Consider the following 26,420-nt stretch of genomic DNA (forward strand, 5'->3'; position numbering starts at 1 on the left):
TACCCCTGAGCAACATAGTTAAGGAGACATAAGTCCCCAGGTAGACAGCGCTAGGTCGATGGAAGAATTCTACCACCGACTTAGGGCATAGCTACACTACAAAATTAAGTCGACCTAATTTACATCAGCATACAACCGCCACAGTAATTACATCACTTGTGCATGTCTACACTTTGCTCCTTGTGTTGGTGGTGTGCGCCTCATCAGGAGCATTTGCAATGACTGAACTGTCAGTGTGCGGCATTGTGGGATGGCTTCTGAAAGTCAGCAACAGTTGATGCAAGCAAGGCAGTGTCTACACTGATAATGCATTGTCCTAACCAGATTGACATTGACTCCATGCCTCCTGTGGACGTGGAGTTAAGAACATAAGAATGGCCATACTAGGTCAGACCAAAGGTCTGCCCAGCCCAGTATCCTGTATACCGACAGTGGCCAATGCCAGGTGTCCCAGAGGGAGTGAACCTAACAGGTAATGATCAAGTGATCTCTTTCCTGCCATCCATCTCCACTCTCTGACAAACAGAGGCTAGGGACACCATTCCTTACCCATCCTGGCTAATAGCCATTAATGGACTTAACCTCCATTAATTTATTCAATTCTCTTTTAAACCCTGTTATAGTCCTAGCCTTCACAACCTCCTCAGGCAAGGAGTTCCTCAGGTTGACTGTGCGCTGTGTGAAGAACAACTTCCTTTTATTTGTTTTAAACCTGCTACCCATTAATTTCATTTGGTGGCCCCTAGTTCTTATATTATGGGAACAAGTAAATAACTTTTCCTTATTCACTTTCTCCACACCACTCATGATTTTATAGACCTCTATCATATCCCCCATTAGACTCCTCTTTTTCAAGCTGAAAAGTCCTAGCCTCTTTAATCTCTCCTTATATGGGACCCGTTCCAAATCCCTAATCATTTTAGTTGCCCTTCTCTGAACCTTTTCTAATGCCAGATTATCTTGTTTGAGATGAGGAGACCACATCTGTACGCAGTATTAAAGATGTGGGCATACCATGGATTTATACAAGGGCAATAAGATATTCTCTGTCTTATTCTCTATCCCTTTTTAAATTATTCCTAACATCCCGTCTGCTTTTTTGACTGCCGCTGCACACTGCGTGGACGTCTTCAGAGAACTATCCACGATGACTCCAACATCCTTCTCCTGATCCTAAATGAGCCCCCATCATATTGTATGGATAGTTGGGGTTATTTTTTCCAATGTGCATTACTTTACATTTATCCACATGAAATTTCATTTGCCATTTTGTTGCCCAATCACTTAGTTTTGTGAGATCTTTTTGAAGTTCTTCACAGTCTGCTTTGGTCTTGACTATCTTGAGAAGTTTAGTATCGTCTGCAAACTTTGCCACCTCACTGTTTACCCCCTTCTCCAGATCATTTATGAATAAGTTGAATAGGATTGGTCCTAGGACTGACCCTTGGGGAACACCACTAGTTACCCCTCTCCATTCTGAAAATTTATCATTTATTTCTACCCTTTGTTCCCTGTCTTTTAACCAGTTCTCAGTCCATGAAAGGATCTTCCCTCTTATCCCATGACAACTTAATTTACTAAGAGCCTTTGGTGAGGGACCCTTGTCAAAGGCTTTCTGGAAATCTAAGTACACTATGTCCACTGGACCCCCCCTTGTCCACATGTTTGTTGACCCCCTCAAAGAACTCTAAGAGATCAGTAAGACATGATCTCCCTTTACAGAAGCCATGTTGACTTTTGCACAACAATTAATGTTCTTCTATGTGTCTGACAATTTTATTCTTTACGATTGTTTCAACTAATTTGCCCGGTACTGACATTAGACTTACCGGTCTGTAATTGCCAGGATCACCTCTAGAGCCCTTCTTAAATATTGGCATTACCTTAGCTATCTTCCAGTCATTGTGTACAGTAGCTGATTTAAAGGACAGGTAACAAACCATAGTTAATAGTTCCGCAATTTCATATTTGAGTTCTTTCGGAACTCTTGCGTGAATGCCATCTGGTCCCGGTGACTTGTTACTGTTAAGTTTCTCAATTAATTCCAAAACCTCCTCTAGTGACACTTCAATTTGTGACAATTCCTCAAATTTGTCAGCTACAAAAGACAGCTCAGGTTTGGGAATCTCCCTAACATCCTCAGCCGTGAAGACTGAAGCAAAGAATTAATTTAATTTCTCTGCGATGACTTTATCGTCTTTAAGTGCTCCTTTTGTATCTTGATCATTCAGGGGCCCCACTGCTTGTTTACCGGGCTTCCTGCTTCTGATGGACTTAAAAAACATTATGTTATTACCTTTTGAGTTTTTGGCTAGCTGTTTGTCAAACTCCTTTTTGGCTTTTCTTATTACATTTTTACATTTAATTTGGCAGTGTTTATGCTCCTTTCTATTTACCTCAATAGGATTTGACTTCCACTTTTTAAAAGGTGACTTTTTATCTCTCACTGCTTCTTTTACATGGTTGCTAAGCCACAGTGGCTCTTTTTTAGTTCTTTTACTGTGTTTTTTAATTTGGGGTATACATTTAAGTTGAGCCTCTATTATGGTGTCTTTGAAAAGTGTCCATGCAGCTTGCAGGGATTTCAATCTAGTCACTGTACCTTTTAATTTCTGTTTAACTAACCTCCTCATTTTTGCATAGTTCCCCTTTCTAAAATTAAATGCCAGTGTTGGGCTGTTGAAGTGATCTTCCCACCACAGGAATGTTAAATGTTATTATATTATGGTCACTATTTCCAAGCGGTCCTGTTACAGTTACCTCTTGGACCAGATCCTGCGCTCCACTCAAGACTAAATCCAGAGTTGCCTCTCCCCTTGTGGGTTCCTGTACCAGCTGCTCCAAGAAGCAGTCATTTAAAGTATCGAGAAATTTTGTCTCTGCATTTCGTCCTGAGGTGACGTACCCAGTCAATATGGGGATAACTGAAATCCCCCACTATTACTGAGTTCTTTATTTTGATAGCTTCTCTAATCTCCCTTAGCATTTCATCTTCACTATCACTGTCCTGGTCAGGAGGTCGATAATAGATCCCTACTGTTATATTCTTATTCGATCATGGAATTACTATCCATAGAGATTCTATGGAGCATGTGGATTCATTTAAGATTTTTATTTCATTTAATTCTACATTTTCTTTCACATACAGTGCCACTCTCCCCCCCCCCACGACCTGCTCTGTCCTTCCAATATATTTTGTACCCTGGAATGATTGTGTCCCATTAATTGTCCTCACTCCACCAGGTTTCTGTGATGCCTATTATATCAATATCCTCCTTTAACACGAGGCTCTCTAGTTCACCCATCTTATTATTTAGACTTCTAGCATTTGTGTGCAAGCACTTTAAAAACTTGTCACTGTTTATTTGTCTGCCCTTTTCTGATGTGTCAGATGTTTCTCGTCTGATCTGGCACATACTTTATCCTCTTCCATCCTCTCCTCCTGACTAAAACCTAGAGAATCTCTAGCAATAGATTCTCCTCTAAGAGAAGTCCTTATCTGATCAACTTGCGCCTCTGCAGCAACCGGCTTTCCCCATCTCTTAGTTTAAAAACTGCTCTGCAACCTTTTTAATGTGAAGTGCCAGCAGTCTGGATCCACTTTGGTTTAGGTGGAGCCCATCCTTCCTGTACAGGCTCCCCCATCCCAAAAGTTTCCCCAGTTCCTAATAAATCTAAACCTCTCCTCTCTACACCATCGTCTCATCCACGCATTGAGACTCTGAAGCTCTGCCTGCCTACCTGACCCTGAGCATGGAAGCATTTCTGAGAATGCCACCATAGAGGTCCTGGATTTCAGTCTCTTTCCTAGCAGCCTAAATTTAGCCTCCAGGACGTCTCTCCTCCCCTTCCCTATGTCATTGGTACCTACATGTACCACGATCACCGGCTCCTCCCCAGCACTACACATAAGTCTATCTAGATGCCTCGAGAGATCCGCAACCTTTGCACCAGGCAGGCAAGTCACCATACGGTTCTCCAAGTCATCACAAACCAGCTATCTATGTTTCTTGTCACTCTCTTGAGGGCACAAAATCACCAGCAGCCTCAGCCCCATGCCGTCAGTCAGCTTAAATCTGTCCCTATTTTGGGATATAGGGATAACAGATAACAGATATTCCAGGACCAGTTTAAGCAGTCTATTTTCTCAGCAATAAAATTAATATGTTTTAAATGTGCATTGAACAACCAAAGTAATTTATCCATATAATGCAAGCCAGTAATTTCCTCCAAGCAGAAACAGATATTTAACTACAGCTATTAGCCTGTGACTGTCCACGTAATCAATTCTCTCATTCTTTGCCTTCTTGCCAAGTTTGCTCTGAAGGGTCTTGGAATTGCAGATTCTTCCCTTTCCACAGATATGGAAGCCTCTTCAGGGACCCAGTCTTGCCAACTCTTGCAATTTTATTGTGAGGTTCATGATATTTGGTGCTTATAGCCTCAGTTCCGGGAGTCATGTGATTATGTAAGAATCTCTTCTTTCGGTTTTTAAAAATTAAATTTCTAGCCCTCAGGGTTGCAGAGAAAAGTTTGAAGAAAAAAACCCAAAACAAACAACACAAACTCTAAAGGGATCAAAACCAAGAGGGTAAATAAAGAAAACACATTCTCAAGGAAATGTATCATGATTTTTTGGCAGGTTCAAGGCAGTTCATGGGAAGCTTTCTTGGACATAGTAAGATTTGAGGACAACAGGTCTAGATCTTGCATGACTAATCCAAAACTGCATGTCTTTGAAAGTGCCAGGGTATATTCAGCGCATACTTATAGAACTAACAGTTTATTTTATCCATTGCAGAGTCTCATTTTAGAATTTCGTTATAAAGCTGCAAAATGGCACATGAAATAACTGTACAAGAACATGAGGAGAGCAGTTATTCTCCTGGTTGCTTCAAGAGTGATTAAAATTTAGGAGTTAACACAAAAACAAACTTCACCAGGCTTTTCACAAAACACATATCTACAGCAATAATTAGATTTCCAGATTTAATTTCTGGTGTGTTGAGACCACTATTTATCATGATGTCCTGTACTGTCTTGTTCCTTGAGTCCCACTTGTCTGTTATACTCTCTTGTTTTATGGATTATAAACTTTTGGGGGCAGGGACTGTCTTTTTGCTCTGCGTATGTACAGTGCTTATAAATGGGGCTCCTACTTACTACAACAATACAAATAAATAATGATCGTGATAATTTATAACATGATCTGGAATTCCCATGAGTTCCAAATTCCCAATCCTGACCCTGTTCTCCAACTTTTCCACCTTCCTGTAGAGTCATTTTACTCTCAGGTTTCAGAGTAACAGCCGTGTTAGTCTGTATCCGCAAAAAGAAAAGGAGGACTTGTGGCACCTTAGAGACTAACAAATTTATTTGAGCATAAGCTTGCTCCTTTTCATTTTACTCTCAGTTACTACTGTAAATATATCCTCAGGGCCAGAGGTATTTTCCAAATCCACTAGTCTGCTATCTGGCTCTTGAAGTTTACAAACTCAGCCTCCAACTTGCTGTCAATTGTGAATAATGCATAAGAGTGCCCACCTTTTTGTGCTGTAGTTCCAGTCATTGTAACTGCCTTTGTAAGTGTTTCAATCCTGAGCAAAGACCTGATCTTTAAGAATACCAGGAGAAGCCACGCCCCCCACAGTTCCTGGTTTCTTGACCAAGCTGCTAAAGGTTTCCCGTTGGGCCTGAATAAGTGTCCGTGCAGTTTCCTCTGACGCCAGCAATTCCAGTGAGCAAGTTTCCAGCCGCACACACAAAAGGGATCTCAGCACTCCACCCTTCGGAGTGAAAGTCTACTGCCACACTAAGGAGAACATGTCCAAAAGAAAAAAAAAAAAAAACGTTTGAAGCACTCAAGGCAACCACAAGAATCCCCAACTTGAATGAACTTGGTCATGGACAGGCTGCTTGATTTAATGGAAAGCAAGGAATATTGCTGCCAAGGGCCAAAGAATTGGGAATTCTCCACGAGTACGACAAAGAAACATCCTACCTCAGAGAAGAAAGTGGCTGGAAAAGCAAGCCTGGGCCTAGTGCAAACCATATAAGTTTGGATTAGGGAGTTCTCAGCTGACATGGAAAGTGGTTATCCTATTGAATTTTATTTCAGGACAGCTTCCCCAGTGGTTGGATCTGTAATATATTAATTCTGAAACAACTTTAAAATGAAAAACTAAAGCTCAAGGTAAATGCATACAATTTGGCAGACGTAGGCATCATGGTTTTACATTCCTGCATAACAATTCTGAGCACTTGGGGAGGCATCAATTACTATACAACTGACTGCTACTATGCATCCTTATGAGGATGAGATTGTTCAACGGGTCAGGAATATCAAGGTCAATAGGGCTGGCCACCAGCAGTTGGAATGCTCTGCCAGGACACAAGTAGAGATGGGCCTGACTCAATGACCCTAGATCTCTAGGGAAATTTGGGGACCTGGAACCGAACATTGCATCAGGCCCATTTCTGTAGGAATGTAATGGTACAGTGATTAACCAAAAGTTAGAGAGGGGTATGATGAAGATACGGGACCTTCACATATAATGACATCTAAGGTACACAGAGTAATGCTATTGCACCCTTATGAGCAATAAGAGGACTGCCACCTGCAACCCTGGGAGCAAGGTGATCAATTCTTAAAATCCTTTTTGCAGAAAAAAGGAGATCAAAACAAGAGTGTCACCATCCTGTACCTTCGTTCTTCCCAGAGCAAAGTTCAGCAATTAACAGGGAAGCAGACAGATCTGGCAAATACTGTGCAGTGGAATCTGAATTCAGTCCCTCACTCCGTAGGCTTGCAAGGGCTAAATGTGCTGCATGGAACATGTGCTCAACCCCTACAGAGAGGAAGAAGAGATTCACATCACCCGAGACATCCATCTCCCACAGTCAACCCAAAAGCTTAAACTGACTGGCTTCAGAAAGTCACAGCCAGTTCTGACCCAAAAGGACAGAGAGCAAATGGGGAAGAAATAGGGTTTCTGGAAGACCCCAAATCTAGGGGCAGTGAGCATATTTTCAGAGGGGTCAGAACTTTCATGTCGTCTTGATCCCAGTTAAGGAAACTGAAGTTACACAAGCCAACACGGGTGGCATTCAAGACTCCATAAGTAAACAGCCAGCTAGTTTGAATTCTAAGGTGCAGATTTGCAGGTTCAGGGGTCCTACATGATGGTACAAAGTTGAGTAGTTTTGCTATTTCCCCACAAGTTGTGTTAACAGGGGGCTGTGAGAGACTGTTTCAATTCTTTACCGAATTGCTAAAAACAATGGTCAGCTCTGAAAGCTAAATATAGGCCTGGCTCTCAGGCAAGTCAATTATATATTTTGCATTTATTTTTCCCATAGTAAAAGGAGTAAATCTGAGAACAAAAGTCCTTCAGACCCGCACAGAAAAAGTCAACTTTCAATATTCTTCTGTTCCTACATGCAAGGAACTACTGTACGGGTGCACATTCCAGTTAACCAGGATTGTACTGTCTCTTGTAGATGCACATTCCAGTTAACCAGGATTGTACTGTCTCTTGTAGATGCACATTCCAGTTAACCAGGATTGTACTGTCTCTTGTAGAGGTTTACACCTCAGTACTACAGTAGCAGCACCAGGTAAGAACAGAGGGAGAACCAGGGTTCTACTGTGTCTTCCATAGAGGAGTTCTGTTCATGTAGGAATCTCAAATTCACAAAGCAAAAAATCAAGGACAAGAATTTTGCTTACTTGAAACTGAGAGAGTTTTAATGGTAAAATAAAAGGGCATCTATACCAATGCTTCACTGCAGGTTTCATTCTAATGCATGGGCTAGCTGTGGATTAAGTATGCTCAAGAAAGGAAATTAGCAAGGAGGTTAAATAAAAATCATTTAAATATTGTTGTATTACATCATTGCCTTCAAAGGTTTCAAAATGCTTGTGGTGTCTGATGTTGGAAAAAGTAAATTGCTTCTGCACGCTGCTTGATTGCAAGTTATTTATAATGCACCTGTTCCTGAAGCTGAAACTGGTAAATATGTGCTTAAATACTCACCTTCTCTCATCGGTTTGTGTAAACTACTACACTGTATTATAGATCCTGGGTAGGATAATACTCTATGTTATACTGAATGTGTCCTGGAATTAGCTGCTTATTTGGAGGAGATATATGATGGGAAAGAAGGATGTATGCTTGAATTCTGTATAGCACACAGTAATATCTTGTCTCTCTAGACGTCTTGAGGTGACTCCCCAAACCTTTGGATATATGGCATTTCAGATGAACTGGGGAGCTGACTGTAAGCAACTGATACCGCTACATGCTGAGTTTTCAACCCAAGAGCACAGCGAAGGAAATGCTGGCCAGCTTTTTAAAACACTACGCACAGAGGCTGCAAATGCCGGGCATGATGTATTTAAAAGCTGATCAGCAGCCTTTTTAAGGTGGAGAGTCTTTGCACAGCCCCAGGGATACAGCCACAGGCTGAGACGCTATTACTACCGTTTACAACATTCAATTCCCGTTTTTTTAGATTCCCAGTTCTACTGATCTTGGCCAGTTTTTGTTGACAAGTAGTAGGGTCTTGGCATTGTTTGGAGCTCACCCTTTTCTAAATGGAAAATGGTCTTGTGATGAGCCCTGGATTTGGACTCAGAAGACCTAGGTTAATTTCCTAGCTCCCACAGACTCACTGTGTGACCCGGGGTCAAGAAGTATAATCCCTCTTTTGCTTGGAAACTCATCTGTGTAATGGTGGTAATACTTCCATCTCACAGGGCAGGGGTCTCCAAACTTTATGAGATGAGGGCCATATTAGATTTTTGAAGGGGCTTCGAGGGCCAAAGCGACTGTGAAAGAAATTAAATGTATGCAAATATATGCAAAATATATGCAAAATCGTTAAAAAAACAAAACTACTCTACTCAGTTGGTTGGGACTGTTTGGTTCTATTAGTGCTGGAGTTAAAATTTAACCATTATGAAACTGTTAATTTCCATCTTCTTTACTCCATTTATTGGAGATGTAATCAAGCATCTGGCTTGTATTTTTACTCTAAGGCAGGGGTCCGTGCCTGCTCAGCTGCAACTCTCCCCTAAGTTGGCTCCCCTTTTGGGGGGACACTGGCTCCCGGGGGCATTCACCCCTCCGCACAGCTCAGCTGAGCTACCCGCCCCCCACCCGCGTGAGCTGCTGCCGGCAGCCCCTCCCCCTGCCTGCTCGGCGTGCCTACTCAGCTGTTCGCTTCTCCCGTTGGGAGGGCCGGACAAATGGATGCCCCAGGCCGGATCCGGCCCACAGGCCATAGTTTGAAGACCCCTGTCATAGGGGAATACATTCATTAGCGTATGTTAGGTGCTCAGATACCACAGCGAGGAGCACCACAGTAAAGCCAATAAAGAGATATGATATCTTAAAAACTGAAAAATATAAAGCTGCCAAATGAGAACTGTCAACCTTAATTGCAATCTTCATCCTCAACATGGAGAAGTCTGCGGAGGAGGGATAGGAAGGAGTCAAGTAATACAGAGAAACTAAAGCAAAATTTGAGAGATGTCATGAAGAAATGCACGCATGCATAAAGAAAAATTCCTGAATGCGTAGAGCCAGCTTCCAAGCAAGGCTGTTGAAGACTGAATGAATCACTAAGGGCATTCAAGAACACATTTGAGATAATATCCTCAGGAATACGAGTATTAAATAGATGATGAGCCTTGCTTGAAGAGCTAAACAGCCTGTTTATTAACTAAAAACAAGGGTGAAAACTGTTCTCTCTTATATGTTCCTTTTTTGAAAATAACAAGATCAACAAAAAGGAGTTTAACATCATGTCTGCATGTTAAGATAGGAACGTTCTCCCTATTTTTTGTTCATCTTCACTATGCACTGTTGTCTTTTTTACTATTCTTAGCACCATGGGCTTTAACCAAGAAGCTTATGTCAATTAAGCTATCTCATCTACGATAAGCATTACTGCCAAAGGTGGCCAAATATTCTAAAAGTCCAGATTGCACATTACTCTGAACAGTTCCCAAAAATCAGAGCAGAGAGACCTCTTTCCATTAAAATGAAATAGAGGAGCTGGGAGAGAGGGGAGATAATCAATATTGCCGCAACACAGCAGTGGCAGGGGGTAGTGGCATATGTAAGTACCAACAGTTTCATGTAAGAATGGATTATCGGTTGAGTAACCCTGCTGAAATGCATTTCCCCAGTGAAAAATTTGGTCATAGTAGCAAAGTGACTGCAGAATCCCAAAGGTCACTAGAAAGAGATCAAAGGAACCCCACCACTTCCATTGAGCAGTGAAATTTATCAAGGACTCAACATGCAAAACAATTGCCAGACTGGCCAGTCCTCCTCCAACGTCCTGCCCAACAAGCTGCTTCTACAATTATGCGAAAGAAACAGACCAAACAAACATTTGAATTCTCCTCTGTTGCAAACCTCACCACAGTTCTCCATGCCTTTATCTCTTCCGGCCCAGACTCCTGAAATACACTCTATTTAGGGCTATCCAGGGTAGACTGCTTGCAGGCTTCGGCTACAACAAAATGCATCCACAGCAGGGGGGGCTGCTACCACCAGCATATAACACAGCACAATGGGCCCCTCCACTGCTTTTTTTCTTCTGAAGACAACTCAAGGTATCAAAGCCCCAAGAGGTACCTGGCAGCCTGAGAGATCCCATTCTCCCTACATCTTGTGGAGTTAGATAAAATCAGACAGGGTGCTCTTGTTGTCTAGTTCTGGGAGTAAAACTTCACAGGATTTGTCAAAAACGGTTATCAATAGAGGGTCTTTGCCTGTGTAATTCACTCCATCTGATTGTCTTCCAGAACTTGGTGGCCTAAAGCTTATTTGTTAAGGCAGGGCTTTGACGATCATCGTGTCTGTAAGAGGATTCTTTGTGAGAGAGGAAAAAGGCAGAATGGCATGTTTAGCCCATCCATCTGGCCAACTTACATACTTTGTTTGTAATTTGTTATGCACCCAGATGCTTGGTAGTAATGGTGTGTTAACCAATATGATAGGAGTAGACAAAGTTGCACATGATCTACTGAGATAAAAGTTACTGTCTTAGAATTGCACCACCCAGATACGAGCTTCTCATTGGGCAGCAGTACAGGATTAGCAATAGGTTCTTGGACAACCCACAAGAGAAAAGAGGGAAGGAGAATCAGTAAATGTCTACCCAAAAAGGTGGGCACAGCAGCCCAGATTATGCCCAACCTGAGACAGACTTCCTGAGAGTGGCTATAACATTTTTGAAGTTGGTAAAAAGACAAAAGTAAATTCTGTCGGAGGTCATAACGGGTTTATGCTAAGCCTGGTCTGTGCCCATCACAAAGGCCCATCACAATATGGCTTTTGTTCAGAGAGGCCAAAAACTAGAACAGCACAGAAACTGCAGGTCAAGAGTGAGGAACTCTGACAGAGCCATGCACAGAAATTTGCTAGACGTGGGTCAAACCAGGGCTATTAGCTTTTGGTACAAAGTTTTAAATAAAATAGAAAGGAAAGTTAAAGAACTTTTCATCAAGGTTTTATGAACACACAGATTGTCAGACTGCATCAGACCCAAAGTCGATCAAGTGTAGGATCCTCTCTCTCACAGCGGCCAGTACCAGATGTTTCAGAGGAATTCGTAAGAATCCTACATTAGGCAGGTGTGTGGTAATCTGCCCCCTACATGAGGCTTTATCCTGATCATTAATTGTTAAGAGATTGGCTTAAACTGTGGAGCATGAGGTTTTAATGCGTGTTCTGGAAGCCTTCTGAGATCATAGTTAGCAGGTGCTTACAGAGGGCAGATATAGCACAGATGAAGCTAAAATAGCTACAGTACTCTCCACTGTACCTTCGTGAGCTGGCTAGAGTGGCCAGCTCCTGAACAGTCCTGGTAATTAACATCTCATTTGTATCCAAACCTCCCTCTTTGCCATGAAGTACTGATACCTTAAAAAAAACCAAAACCCTGCTTTAAGAGGACTCTCCCACTAGATGATCCAAAATGGCAGCAATATGGATTGCAAATTCCCTTAATGCAGTTCCTGTAGTCTTACAGCCCTTTAATCTTTTTGCAAAGCCTATGCTTCAATCTGACAGCACCACATTATCATATGACTTACACAAGAATTAAAGATGAAAACCTGAAGTTTTGTTTAGTTTTTTAATCTACCCTTACCTGGTAGGATTTCCACATGCCATACCATCCCAAAAGTAGCAAGTAATAAGAATGTGAACCAATGATTATATCTGAAAACAGTGAGCTCCATGTTTTGAGGAAAAGGACTTCTACACAGTCAACAAGCCCACATGAAATACCTTTCACAGTCAAACTCTGAAGTAGTGAATCTAATATGTCATCATCAGGAACAAGCTCTTGATTAGAAAACGGTGTTTTCATAAGGGCCATAATCATGCTGGGATAAAAGCCCAGAACTTTGGGATAAAAGTGGTATGTGAGCTGCAGAAGCCTTAATACTTGCTAAGTACTATCTAGTTAGGAAGTCTTATATCTATCCCAGCCCACATTTGTCAGTGGCTTGTCATAAACTGAACTGAAGTCTATTTTACTTGGTAAGGCAGCAAATAAATACAGGCAGAGGCAGGTTTCTCCTTACCCATGGGAATTCTTTCCAATCAGCAACAAGAAGACGGAAGCAAGCTGAGGTAGTTCGCTGATTGCAAAAATCACTCTTTGGTTTTACAAAAAGAAAAGGAGGACTTGTGGCACCTTAGAGACTAACCAATTTATTTGAGCATAAGCTTTCGTGAGCCACAGCTCACTTCATCGGATGCATACTGTGGAAACTACTCTTTCCACAGGATGCATCCGATGAAGTGAGCTGTGGCTCACGAAAGCTTATGCTCAAATAAATTGGTTAGTCTCTAAGGTGCCACAAGTCCTCCTTTTCTTTTTGCGAATACAGACTAACACGGCTGTTACTCTGAAACCTGTCTTTGGTTTTAAACATTCCTGAGCTAACCCTCATTTCCCTCCTTCCCTTCCAGCACCTCCTGTGCAAGTTGCAAATATTCCAAGACAATGCAGTAAACTAATGATATTTTCTCTCTTCAAATTGTGCAAATCACTCAGCCGTCAATGGACAAGGGAAAATGAAGTTAATGAGCAGGGCTTTAATCAGCGGACCTTGTTCTAATCAGAAAAGCAATCTTTCAAAGAGGTAATGACAGGCAGTCTCTCCATGGCATTCCATTTTCCCATGGGAATAAAGTTAGTGTCTTAAATTAAAAAATCAGCCTTCCAAAAAAATTGAAAGACCCTATTGAAAACCTGCACTAATGTATGCAAATAAAAAAGTCATTTAAATACTTGTTCAACACACATGCCTTCCTGTGTTGGGAGATGGGGGCAGAGGAAGGGGTGGGGGGTAACTACCTACAGGGAACCCAAGTACAGGATCACCAACAGTGGCCGTGTCACACCTTCACTTAAACCAGTAAAACTCTGCACTTAGGCCAGGCCTTAGAGTAGGCTTGTTCTCTGAAAAGGGAGTGTGTAAAAATCCCACCTTCTTATTCAACACACATCTGCTTTCAAGTTCACACATTTTACTCCAGCTGGCATTCCAAAGCCCATCTGGAATAGCGAGTTGGACAGAATTGTTAACTCCATTCCAGTTACAGAATCTTTATTGCTGGTGATATGTGATCCACCAAATGCCAAGCTTCACATTCAGATTTCAGGTTTACATAGCCAGTCAACAGCATGCTCACTCCTGATGAGATGTTAGAAAAAGCCACTATTCTACCTGTAAATTGAGCACATTAGGTCAGGAAGGTATTGGCCCTCATCTAAGCTCAGAAAATTAGGGGGTTAGTAAAATTAGCAAAGGAATTAGGCAACATGTTTTAATCTACACATTTTAATCACTTAACACATAGTTTAAACTGACAGTGGTATTAAAAAAAATTAGCTGGTCATGATACACCGGAGGGGGGCAGATAATTAACATGTGTTAGCCAACATTTTTGCTAAACATGTCTCATTTTCCTAGTCAAGACAAAGCCTTTGAGAGACTAACATGGAACCCCACACCACTGTTTTTATACATTTCAGAACAGAACCACACTTCCAAGCATGTACACATTTGAACTTCAGACTTTCAAACATGGAAACCTTTTCCTACATTTCCCCTCTTCCCCTTCTAGCTACTAGACCAGGAGTTCTCAAACTTCATTGCTCCGCGACCCCCTTCTGACAACAAAAATGTCTACATGACTCCAAGAGGGAAGACTGAAGCCTGAACTGCCAGAGCCCCGCTGCCCCCAGTGGGATGGCCAAAGGCTTCAGCCCCAGGTGGGGGCCTGTAACCTGAGCCCCACCACCCAGGGCTGAAGCCCTCGGGCTTCGGCCTCAGCCCCAGGCAGTGGGGCTTGGGCTTTGGCCCCGAGCCCCAGCATGTCTAATGCCAGCCCTGGTGACCCCATTAAAATGGGGTCCTAACCCTCAGTCTGAGAACCGCTGTACTAGATGAACAGGAACATTTACCAACTAAGGGGCAACATCAGGTTAAAAATCTGTTTAAAATACAGTTTCATTGGCTGGGCTGCAACCCAACATCTGAGGTAAAAGTGAACCAGATTTTAATAAATCAAATTGACTTTTCACTGTGACATTTGCACGCTCCTCAGCTTTGACAATGAAAACAGATTAGCTAGTTTCTCTTTGGTTTGCCATACTTTTCTATTCTGCTTCTTGCTCTTACGCGCTTGCATATGGCCGCAAACGTCTGGGGTGCAGACATGTACATGAAGACTTGTATTAAAAATTTCCACTGTAATCTTCCATGACATTAACCAATAGAAGAAAATACTAGTGGATAGGAAGTTATTTTTACAAAGTCTAAAGTGAGCCAAATTTGACCTAAGGGTGTCCCTTTAACTTTATTTTGTACCATTCAGGAACCTTTATAAACTTATATAGTCAAGAGTTGTTCCAATGAATCTCTCATGGAGAGCTCACCCTGGTAGGCAAGAATTTAAGTTCGGATTCCCACTGGTGCAGTGAAGAGAACAGTTCTTAAAATGTAGATGAGATTAACAAAACTGGCATAAGAACAATACAAATAAGAAATAAACGTAAATCAATTAGGCATTCTTCAACGTGTATTATAGGATCAAGAAGAACATTTCAATGCAAGTGATATTTAAAAATTAGAATAATGAGGGATTACTAACAGTTTCTCTCTCATAAAACCAGAACATTCTGACAGCTTAAAAGGCAAATGATTTATTTCATTCGTGAGCTTAGTAAGAATTTAACACCCACACTTGGGACAGAACATACATAGAGGTGACTGGCTTTCTGTTCATGTACAGTACACTGTGTGCAGATGGAGGATATTGTGAAGACTAGAGTGGGTGTCAACAATGGATGAAATAACCAGTTTTCTTTAAAGGGCTGGGGGGAACAAATTGCATTCAAAGATTAGGTCATCCTTTCTAGTATTCAGTAACAAAAGTGAGCCCTTTAAAAAAAATCTTATTATAAGGGTTACTTTAAAAGCTTCCTGTTGCAACATTAGGAGCAATAAGAGTATATCATCTACACAGCAAACAAGGCAGCAGGATACAATTGTAAATTTTGCCAACACAGCTATGTCAGTTAGGTGGGGTGAGGAGGGAGGGCAAAAACCCTAGTATAGACACAACTGTATCAACAAAAATGTCTATTTTCAAGTTTAGCTTATTTCATTCATAAGGGCAGCTACCAGCTGCCACTCACTCTCCTTTTGATTCACTCAAGAGTACAAACTGTATTTGTCCCAGCTACTAAAATCCCTCTAAAGTCATTCATTTTTGTTACACAAACTCTTACAATTGATCTTTGCCATACTGGTGGCTCATTTTATGAGTATTACATACACACTCACCCTACTTTAAAAATAAATGTTAATACAAACAACAACGGCATCACCACCACCATCTCACTCACACCCCTGGAATAACTGAAATTATAGAGTGAGGGTAAATTTTTCAAAGGCACCTAATCCCAGGATTCAGGCTCTTACATTATTTACAAAAAGAAAAGGAGTACTCGTGGCACCATATAGACTAACAAATTTATTTGAGCATAAACTTTCGTGAGCTACAGTTCACTTCATCGGATGCATCACGAAAGCGTATGCTCAAATAAATTTGTTAGTCTGTATGGTGCCACAAGTCCTCCTTTTCTTTTTGTGGATACAGACTAACACGGTTGCTACTCTGAAACCTACATTATTTAGGCACTTTTGAACATTTTACCTGAAGCAACAATTTGCCGCCCAAGATTAACAAAGGCTGCACAACTAACCAAAGAATTTCCAAGTTATGAAACTAGGTAGAGACCAGGAGTCACGTAATGAGCTACAACAACTTTCCCCTGTCGGTCACCAGTTCAAATCCAACTCAAAACTCATTACCACTAGCAAACAGTTTGGTGGTTTACATGAAACAAGATGGTGGGGGTCTCAATCAACTCCCAGCAGACAAAAGATTTATACCTCAAAACCACCATCACGACTGACACTAATTGGCTGCCTCTTAATTACCAGGTCAGAGAGCTGCTAGTTTTACTAGAAAGGAGAAGACAGCAGAGAAAGAACCTTGCATGAGAGTGGTTATGTGGATGCATGTGGAGGGAAGGGAAGAGATCCAAGTGTGCAAGCCCCAAATTCCTGGCGTATTAGAATTGTCCCTGGCAATATTTTTCACATCCTGGCAGCCAAAAATGGATATTGGATCTAAAGTCCCACATGTTAATTGAACTTAAAGCGCTTCTGAAATACCAAAGTAAAATTCTAAGAAACACTGGATCCCTAATTTATTAGACTGTGAATTTAATTAATGACAGGTTTCAGAGTAGCAGCTGTGTTAAAAGGAAAAAGAATTCTTTTATCCTGTATCCGCAAAAAGAAAAGGAGTATTTGTGGCACCTTAGAGACTAACAACTTTATCTGAGCATAAGCTTTCGTGAGCTACAGCTCACTTCAAAGCTTATGCTCAAATAAATTTGTTAGTCTCTAAGGTGCCACAAGTACTCCTTTTCTTTTTGTGAATTTAATTAGTGACTTCTGCAAACTATTCCCCCAGCTTGAGTTTATACTATCACCTGGTGTATCCTCAACTAGATTTTCAGTTTACTGAGGTAGGGACTGTATTTTGTCTGGGTCCTCATTCATCTCACGTCTTGATTTCTGTAAGTGCCTCCTCTCTACCTCCCCAGGGCTCACATTGTTTTCTTAACCAGCTGGTGTCAGATGACCTTAATTGCCCCTCATTTAACAATCTCTCCTGCCCCTTTTTAATCTCCATTTAAACTCCTCTTCCAATGCAAATTAAACCCTGTCCCCACCTTCAAAGTCTTACACAAGTCTGATATTCCCTACTTATCCATTTGTGTCTTAGGGCTTGTCTTCACTACAAAATTAGGTTGATTTAAATTTAGGTTGACCAACAGCCACCACAGTAATTCAACTGGCTGTTGGTGTCCACACTACCTTCCTTCTGCTGGTGGAGCGCGTCCCCACCAGAAGCGCTTGCACTGACTGAAGTGGGGCATTGTGGGGCCCAGACAGCCAAATGTGGGGCACTGACAGCCATGCAGGGCTCACAGCTGGAGCCTCCCACCCGCCCCTGGTGACAGCCCCAGCTGTGAGCCCAGGCCTGCTCAATTTCACAGCAGGGAGACTACCATCAGCCCTGAAATGGACATTCTTGTCAATTTCACAGCTATTAATGTCTCCAACTCAGAGCAGGAGCACTTAGAGAACTCTGACAGCTCCAAGCTGAGAACCCACACTCTGAGTGCCAGGCACCCAACCAGGTATCCTGGTACAGGGCTCACAGCTGGAGCCATGAAATTGACAAGAAGAGAGAGTTACTCACCTTGTGCAGTAACTGGGGTTCTTCGAGACGTGTGTCCCTGTGGATGCGCCACTTCAGGTGTTGGTGCATCCCGGCGCAGTCAATCAGAGATTTACAGCAGCAGTGTCCACGCGGGTCGTGCGTGCGCAGTAGGCATCTTTGCAGTGCCGTCGGTGACGTGTCTAGCATGCACACAACCTGAGCCCTCCAGTTCCTTCTCTACCGCAGAGTCCTAGCAGCGAACTCCGAAGTAGAGGGGAGGAAGGTAGGTAGTGGAGTACCCACAGGGACACTATGGATGGATGCTCCTGTTGGAACGGGATGCCCACGCATACATTTTCTCACCAGTGTAAAGAGTCCAGGACACGGGGTGGTACTGTAAGTCATTTCTGAAGGCACTGCTTGCTGGGTATGTATGTCAAGCTCAACCAGCCCTGTAGGCAGTGCATATGTAGTCTTGTGTGTCGTACCACAAACCTTATGGCTGCCATGTGTCCAAGCAGTTGTAGGACAGTGCGAACCGGTATTTGGGTAGTACTTTGTACTGAAAGCATTCAGGTCCCACTGTGAATCACAGAAATTTCCTGCGAGCAGGGTGTATGGTCATATGAAAATAAGCATCTTGGAGGTCGAGGGCTGAAAACCGGTCCCCCTTTTGCAGCACTGGAAGTATCATGCCCAGTGTGACCATCTTGAACTTTGGAGTGCATACAAACTTGTCGAGCTTCCTGAGATCCTAGATAGGTCTCCATCCCCCATTCTTCTTCTGGGTCAAGAAGTAGTGGGAGTAGAGCCCCCTCCCCCTATATTGCGAAAGTACTCGTTCCATGGCACCTAGTAGTAGAAGATGATCGACTTCTTGTTATAACAGGTGCTCATGAGAAGGGTCCCTGAGGAGGGACGGGGCGGGGGAAGGGTAGGTGTTCGGGAGGTGACCCTCATTTACAACGGCCTGATATTGTGATTGTTTCTCCTCAAGGAGGTCTGCTGTGAATGAGCTAAAATTGCCATAATTATCATAATCGTATTTGGCCAGCATGACTGGATAGTTGGTGACTTGGAATTGTAATGTCACCAAGGAGTAAATTTTTGTCCGAAGAGTGTTCTTGTGTTCTTTGTCTTGTGGGGTCAATCTAAACTGTTGTTGTTTGCCACATTGATTAGCGGCGTCGACCACCAAGGAGTTGGGAGGCATGTGCGAGAAGAGGAAGTCCACCCCTTTGGCAGGAACGTAATACTTTCTATCCACCCTTTTGCATGTCGGCAGAACTGAGGCTGATGTCTGCCAGACTGTCTCTGCTGGTTCCAAAATCGCATAATTGATGAGCAGAGTGATTTGGAAGTAGATACAGGTTGTAAGATTTGTACCAGCTTGTGTTGGTTTGTCTGCATTTCCTCCAAAGGGATGTCCTGGCTTTGGGCGACCAGCTTAAATAGTTCCTGGAACTGTTTGAAGTCATCCGCTGAGGTAGGCGGCGGTGGCATGATTGCCTCATCTGGGCAGGAGGAAGAATTGTGAGCAGGAGATGTAGCTTCCTGATCTGTGCCTGTTTCTGTGTCATCCCCAACATCTTGAGCCTCCATTGGCTGCGGGATGCAGGATGTGGGATTAGACCTCAGCTCACCTCTGTGAGCCATGGGTCGCCTGGAGTGAGGGTCCCGGTAAGTTGCCCAAGGTTCCCAATGTGCCCATTGCATTGGGAAGGTCATCGATGGATACCACGGTTGAGCCAGCTCATTGCAAGGGTATTTAGGCTCCTTCTGGCTCCAGGGTGATCATCGGTCTTCCGTTGATGAGTGGTGCATTGAGAAAGTGCATGGTTCCTGCACATCATCGTTGTCTTCACTGGACGAGTGTACCGCGCCATGAGAAGTATGGTGATCTCCTCTATAATTTACAGGAGACTGCAGTGACGATGAGACAGCCAAGTCTGTCTGTTAAAGTAGATTCTGTGGCAGTTCTGATGTCGGTACCGTTGGTGCCGATGGGGGTGCCCTTGTTGGTGCCGACACCGGTGCCATCAGATGTTCCTATTGGTTAAGTCAGTGTGGTCAGTGCTGACTTGGTTTTCTCAACCAGTGCCAACTGCGATGTCAGTGCCAGGGGCGGAGGCATGGTGCCTGAGGATACGCTTGGTACTGGGTCCCTTATGGGTGAATTTGGTGCCATGGAGGAGGCATGTCACCGTCTGTGCCTCTACTCCATCTCCTTCACTCAGGACTCGGCAGTGCCAGAGGTGCCCGGGGCATAATAGGTGTTCGTCCGAGCATGTGTCGGCATTGTGGACGGCCTATGTTTCTGCGGTGCTCTCTGCAGAGATGTCTGCGCCTTCTTCCTCAATCTTTTAGAAGAAGGCATGTCTCCTGTCCTTGCAGCCCAGAGAGGAGGTCTATTGGTCTGGCTCTGATTGGAGAGATTTCTTCATCAGCGTCATCTTCAAGTGGAGATTTCGGTCACACCGGGCTCTCACTTCCAGATTACTGCAGTGGGCACATTTTTGTGGGATATGCGCCTCCCCAAGACATTGGACACACAAAGAGTGTCTGTCCGAAATGGGCATTGCTTCGCAGCAAGAACAGCATCGCTTAAAGCCTGGGAAGCCAGGCATCTCTGACGGTTAACAGACCCTGGTGCGGGGAACTACGGGGAGGGTAAACTGAGACAGAAAACTTTTTTTTTTTTTTTTTTTTACTGAAACTATCACTAACTATAACTTTGAAAAGACTAACTAACTTAAACTAACTACTGCTATTTTTAAACATTTGGCGAGAGTGATGAATACTGCCCCTGAGCTCCGTCTTCAGCCGAGGATGGTTGAGAAGGAACTGGAGGTCTTGGCTCGTGTGCGCGCTAGACGCGGCACCAGCGGCACCATGAGACGCCTACTGTGCATGCCCACGTGGACACTACTAGCATAAATCTCTGATTGACGGCACTGGGACACATCGACACCTGAAGTGGAGCACCTACAGGGACAGCACTCAAAGAAGAATATCAATTTCACTGCTGGTAGGGTCCCTGCTGTGAAATTGAACCTCGCAGGGACTGATACCCAGGTGAGAGGAGTGGGATGCTCAATTTCACAGCAGGAAAAGGACCAGCAGTGAAATTGACATTCTTGTCAATTTCACGGCTCCAGCTGTGAGCCTCCACTACTGACAGAAGGACAGCCAACAGCTGATATAAGTAATGCAGTGTCTACACAGCCACTGCGTTGCCCTAACTACTCCAACGTAAGTTCTATGCCTCTCATGGAAGTGGAATTATATCAGTATATTTCCCACAACAGCCTTTGGATTTTTTTCTTCCCTGCCTTTTCTCACTTGGAGAGCCTCATCCACAAGTCAGTCTTTAGAGCCACTCTCCTGTCCTTCAAATCACTACTTAAGACCCACTTCAGCCGAGATGCCTAAAAACTAATGGCAGTATGTCACGGCAAACATATAAAACAATACTTTTTATAATTCAGCACCACTGAGCTATGAACATTGCTAGCGTACATAACAGTATAACTTTCTGACAGTTATCCTCATCCTCCACCAATATCTCCATCCCTCTTACTGTTTCAATCTCTTTTTGATTCTTATTTTACATTAAATTGACTGTAAAGTCATTGGGGCACAGACTGTTATCTTATACATTTGTGGAGCACCCAGGAAAATGGGAGCATTCTAGTCAGGTTCTTATCCTGCATCCATTACTGTGGGGTCTGAGAACCTATGATCCTGATTGGGACCTTTGGGCACTAATGCAACACAAGTATTCGTTATTAAAGTATCAAGAGTAATTTTGTGTAGCACAGACACTGTTGACATTCAGTTCATCAGCACATAAGATTTTATATTGTTCAATCTGAAGTAAAACCTTCAGGTATGGTTGTCAGAAAAACAACCAGGGCACTCAACGTAGTAACTTCCTGTGTGAGTCATATCCACTCATTCTAATGACACAAATGTTTTTGTTTTTTTTTTTTGGTAGCCCCATAGAGAGAACTCAGACTGGTGGTGTGAACTGGATTCTGTCCTGCCTTGTACATCAACAAAACTGTCTAAAATTAGATACCAAAAATCTTATTGGGGACTATGCAAGAGGCAGAAAGATCACAGGTGAAGTTTGTGACTGAGAGTCTTAACTTGTAAGAAAAGCCCCAGCTCTGTTGTCATTTGGTTTTGACATGGAATTGTTTGGTATCATATTTAGTCATTTTTCTGCCTACAGCTGTCCTTTAATTTCATTTTCACACTGCTTCCTATTTGCTGTCCCTAACTGTGTGGTTCTCTGATTTTCACTCCAGTGGAGTGGTAACCAGGGAACCAGCTGAATGTATATGGACAAAGAACCAATAGTTTGTTTTTTTGGGAGGACAGAAGGAAAGTAGCCAACAAAGCATCAGCTGCCCTATACAGGCTAGTGGCTTCTCAGCGAACCAGACATTTCTGGAAGAGGTGGCCTTTCATTAGCTCCTGAACAATCATGTCAACAAAGCAAGAACCACTGGCTCAGCTGCAGCAACAAGTTACCTTCTGAAGCTTCAGAGCCATTTTTTTTTTCAAGCCCATATTTCACGCCTACTAAAGTCTCTATGAAATGAGCAACTTTGACAAAGTTGTCGTCCAAAACAAAGTTTTTAAAAACTGAGCATTTGGCCCCTAAGGAATTTTCACAAACAGGTCAGGAACAGCAATTGCAGATCACAAGAATGCACAAAGCTCTGACCTTATGCAACTTCTGACATTTATATCAGCTTACCAGAGAGTCATCTGTCACTGCTGCAGCATGTTGCAATTTTACCACTGCACCGTAATAGGTGATCTGTTGTAATGCTTTTGGCCTAAAGAATGGAGTGGGCAACTGCAGACTGCACAAGAGCAAGCAGCAAGTTATTTAGAGATGTTCTTTTATACTTAGAGAGCAGCAGGCTGTAAACCAAGGGCTCATTTCCATAGACCGACAAGGAGATGAGATCAGTTAACTCAGAGGATAATCTTGCCATCACACAATGTATAATATATGCAGTTGCTGGTTTATTTTTTGGTAAGCGGACACTACAACAAAACATGAGATGCCAGAGCTATAAATCTTGTATGAATCGCAGGATATTTTGTCTTTAAATGTTGTGTTTTTTTTTAAATGCTTACAGCACTGCAAGAAGTAAATCAGAAGCAGTAATTGGCTTAAGGGAGTTCTAATGACATTTACAAACCACTTAACCTTTACTCTCTCGGTTTAAGAGACAGTAAACTGATCCCTTCAGGTGAACATCACCCAGAAGTTAAATTTATATTGTTCAATTTGAAGTAAAATCTTCAAGTGTGGTTACTGTCAGAAAAGCAACCATGGCACTTAACATACTAGCTCCTTCAGTCATCAATCAATACTAGTAAGTTTTATTTTGGAGATAGTATTTTATTGATATTGTTGGGCGTTCCTCATAACATAACATATACGGAGGCAATTTAACATGCAGTAAAAACCAACATAAACCCCAAGTGACTGTGACACTGTATAAAAAGGAAGGTGACCGTCTCCACTAATGTTGTCACCAGTGTTACACAACTGTGATAAATCTTATACAAACTGCCTTGTAAGGTATCATTGGAAAGTTGTAATCTGTTGAAATTTAAATGTGTGTATCAACACTGGGTATGAAGTTATTCAAATTTTACTGGATGCTTGTTACGAAACATGCCGTGTTGTTCCGAGGTAACACCACAAGACAGATTTACATCAGGACTAGCCAGCCATGTGTTGATGGGCCAATAAAGAGAATAATAAGATATTTGATGGGCCAATAAAGAGAATCACCTCCTTCAGCAGGCCCACCCCGAGGACGCCTCAGGGAACATATGGACAATGGATGCCCCCTGACTCAGCAAGGCATGTAGACAATGTGATGCACAGCTCTATGTTTGAGCCATGTTTTCCATGCACGTGGACTAGGAGGCATAAATTGGAGATAGTGACATCACCTCCCTGCCTATTCCTGCCCCACCTCTCTGGACTCCCCTTTCTAACAAGGGGAGCTTTGAACAATGGACTAAGGACCCCCATCTTTTGGGTGAACCAGAGAGACTTATTGCAAGCTAGCAGATTTAACATCACTGCTGTTATTCTGATCTACAGACTCTGAAATCAATTGTAATGTATGTTTAACTTTAATCTTTTAATGCCTCTCTTTTCTTTTTAATATTAATAAACCTTTCATTTTAGTTTACTGAAGGATTGGCTACCAGCATAGGTTTTGGGTGAGATCCTGAAGTATATTTTGACTTGGGGTAAGTAGCTGGCTCTCTGGAGCTGGAATAACCTAAGGTGTGATAAAGTTTGGTTTTAATAGCCTTTCATCATAGTCTGGTTTGTCTGGGTGGTGCATGAGGGGCTAGAGGGCCTGAAGGGGACTGTAACTGGCTTCATAATAACGAGTATAGTAATTTTGAAGTACACATTTGTTACAGGCTTGGGGAAGTCTTATGATAGAGTATACCACCAGTTTGGGGGTACATACCCTGTTTTCAGGCAGTCTGACCTGAGAGTGGCACTCTTAGCTGTGTCCCATATCAGGCAGTGTGACAGTTACAATGCACATTTATCTAGGCCCAACAGTATTTCAGACTCTGCAAGGTGTACACGGAGGGCAAACAACCTAGCAATCTTACCCTGATTGAGGAATTCCCCCCCCCCCCCCCGCCACTTCCTATGCTTTTGATCAATTTTCTTAGATTAACCTACCAGGCAGGTGAACTCTCACATCACTCTCATGTCTCTCTCATTGTCCAGAAGAAATTCTGGAGGTGTTTAAATAAGATATTTTCTCTAAGGAGAGGGGGATAGCCTCCTGCACAATGTGCCTTACAGAAAGGGAATTACAAGATACGTGGGAGATGCTATGCTACTTATACCACTAGGCTAGAGGCATGTGTGTCTCTCTGTGCCCTTATACCTCCAGTCCAGATGCCACAATTCAGTGGTCTGAAATCCAAGCTGAGTAAATCCCACCTCAAGGAGATACTGGTGTATATCCAGAAAATTCCTTAAAAAGCAGAGAGGGAGAAACTTTTCACTTATCTATTTTCTTTCCCTAAATGGAGACACTCAAAAACATGCCAATAAGGGGAGAGAAGTAGGGAGAATCTGCTTTATCATATATTTGTTCTAAAATATCAATATGTACGTACTCCTGCCACTGCACACACCTACCCACCATGAGTATATTGATAGCAGTTTTCAGTTTGTACTATTTGAAGTGTGAATTCGGGATGAAGACCTTGTAAGGGTTCCAGGGGCATGCGCCCAATGGAAATTGTTTTAAAATTTACATATCTGCCATTTGGTGCAATCTGGTCCCTTTCAAAGTTTAAAAAATATACTCCCCAGCTATACTTTCATGATCCCCAGGGACGTGTATTTCTGTCAGGCATGATTCAGTAACATCCACAAGGGATACGAGAGAAGGGTGAACTCCTGAGGCAGGAAATCCGCCAACCTCCCTTTGTTGACAGAACATTAACAGAGGAACTCCTGAGAGTCCCCAACAGCATCATCATGGAGGGACTGGACCACGATGATTAAAGTATCTCACTGCTAGAGGTCTTCCCCCACAGCTCCAAACACCAGCCAACACAATACAGAAGAAGCTTGAGCTGCTGCTGTTCGGTAAATAAAGAGAGGAAGTCACTACGTAGGGCTATTTAATCCCATTCCTTCTACCAGCACTTAAGTTAAAAAAAAAAAAAATCAGTCAATACATGTATTTTCTAATTATAAACAGTGTTGGGACTGCAGGCTCTCCTGTGCTGTACTGAACAGCAGCACAACTCAGGTAAGGAAATAGGGAAGCCAGAGTTTACATTTCTATCAAAATTAAAATGGAGTTTGCTATCTCAAGTTGCTTTCTCCCTAGTATCCATTATTATCCTAGTGAAGTCCAGAAATACACTGACAGGACTATACTTGTTCCTGCTGCTGTTCAAAGAAGTAATCACTGCCTTCCAGCCTCACACGTACTGGGTCAGGTTGCCCAGCCACTGCAATCTGATGCCCAGTGTCAAGGACTGCATTTCAAACTCCATAGCAGCTGGGGGCATTAAGCAATGTCATCTTGGCAAGTGGAAGTTTTCTTTGGCAATGGGGAAAGGAGGGGGAATAAAAGCATTCTGTGTGCTGCAGACTGGAAGAAAGGGAAGTGTTACAGCTGTGTAAACATGACTAAGAAAGACCTAGTGATATGCTGCATTGTTTACTTTGAATGCTACAGTTCAGAACACTCTCAAAAAAAGTTGAGTACCAGTTTTAATTCTTTAATAAATGTAATACTCTAAGCATGGTTTCTGAACACATGAAACAAGCTATTTAACTGTCAGTGCAATGTTATCAGTTCTTTACTGCACAGCACTTTATCCAGTCACCTTAATACTTTGGCCAACCTTGCCTGGCTTTATAAGATTTGAGGATAATTCATATTACAGTAGCTCCCAAAGGTTTAAATCAGACTGGGGCCCCATTGTGCTGGGTGCTATATAAACAGTTAAATACTGGCTGGATAATTTTATGGCCCATGACAT

General features: G+C 42.7%; 1 protein-coding gene across 2 annotated transcripts in view; it reads right to left on the reverse strand.

Annotated features, from left to right (window-relative positions):
• The window catches only part of AHCYL2 (adenosylhomocysteinase like 2), a 198,095-nt gene that overhangs the window by 87,732 nt on the left and 83,943 nt on the right, over positions 1-26,420 (reverse strand). The gene's annotated exons all lie outside the window — the stretch shown is intronic.

The sequence above is a fragment of the Chelonia mydas genome, chromosome 1 (assembly GCF_015237465.2).
Source record: "Chelonia mydas isolate rCheMyd1 chromosome 1, rCheMyd1.pri.v2, whole genome shotgun sequence".
Taxonomy (NCBI): domain Eukaryota; kingdom Metazoa; phylum Chordata; order Testudines; family Cheloniidae; genus Chelonia; species Chelonia mydas.